The 1,192-nt window shown below is 38.9% G+C and overlaps 1 non-coding gene across 1 annotated transcript; it reads left to right on the forward strand.

Annotated features, from left to right (window-relative positions):
• Positions 1–295: 295 nt before the first annotated feature.
• On the forward strand, positions 296–483 carry LOC140617748 (U2 spliceosomal RNA). Its single transcript, XR_012017927.1, has one exon. It is a non-coding gene; the product is annotated as a U2 spliceosomal RNA (small nuclear RNA).
• The last annotated feature ends 709 nt before the right edge of the window (positions 484–1,192 follow it).

The raw sequence follows: 1,192 nt of genomic DNA on the forward strand, positions 1-1,192 counted from the left end.
TGCCTTACCCTGGGCTGATATCCATCATGGAACTTAACACTTCACAATAATTGCCTGATTTTTTTTATCTGCTTCCCTAGCTATACAGAAAACTCTTCAGGGCAGGAATTTCAGTTTATCTGTCTTAGACTCTCCAGCACCTAATACAGACCATGACACTTAGGCATCTGAAAAATGGCTATTGAATGAATGACTTTGAGTTCTAAGAGATTTATTGACAGGGCTACTATACATTCCAGGGCACTCTTGGTTTACACCTGTTGTTCTGGCACAGTTATTAATAATTACCCATTTCATCACTTCTCAGCCTTTGGCTTAGATCAAGTGTAGTATCTGTTCCTATCACTTTAATATCTGATACATCCTCTATCCATGGACATATTAAATAGATTTTTGGAGAACGGAGATGGAAAAGGAGCTTGTTCTGTCCACTCCACACATCAACCAGGTTATTATAGTACTTTCAGGAATGGTGGCCCCCTCAGAGACAAAATAATAATAATAATACAATCTTATAATTATACAGGAATAATTATGTTGTATATTAATTATATATTTCACTATAGTAACTTCATATTTATTATATTAATTATATTTTATTATATATTAATTATATATGTTATAATATGTATGTATAAGATTATATTATTATTATTCTGCCTTTCAATATCAAAAGTGCCCTCATTTGCAAGATAAAGTATGCAGTTACATTATTTATAGAATACCCAATTGTCATAGCTGGTCCTAACTTTTTTTTCTTAAGAAAAATTAAGATTTATTTATTTATTATAGACATAGAGTGAGAGAGAGGCAGAGACGCAGGCAGAGGGAGAAGCAGGCTCCATGCAGGGAGCCCGATGTGGGACTCGATCCTGGGTCTCCAGGATCACGCCCCGGGCTGCAGGCGGCGCTAAACCGCTGCGCCACCGGGGGTGCCCTGGTCCTAACTTAAAAAATAAATAAATAAATAAATAAAAATAAAAAATTTAAGATTTTATTTATTTATTCATGAGAGACAGAGATAGATAGATAGAGAGAGAGAGGCAGAGACACAGGCAGAAGGAGAAGCAGGCTCCACGCAGGGAGCCCGACGTGGGACGCAAACCCGGGTCTCCAGGATCAGGCCCTGGGCTGAAGGCGGCGCCAAACCGCTGAGCCACCTGGGCTCCCCGGTCCTAACTTTTGGTAGGTG

The sequence above is a fragment of the Canis lupus genome, chromosome 25 (assembly GCF_048164855.1).
Source record: "Canis lupus baileyi chromosome 25, mCanLup2.hap1, whole genome shotgun sequence".
Classification (NCBI taxonomy): domain Eukaryota; kingdom Metazoa; phylum Chordata; class Mammalia; order Carnivora; family Canidae; genus Canis; species Canis lupus.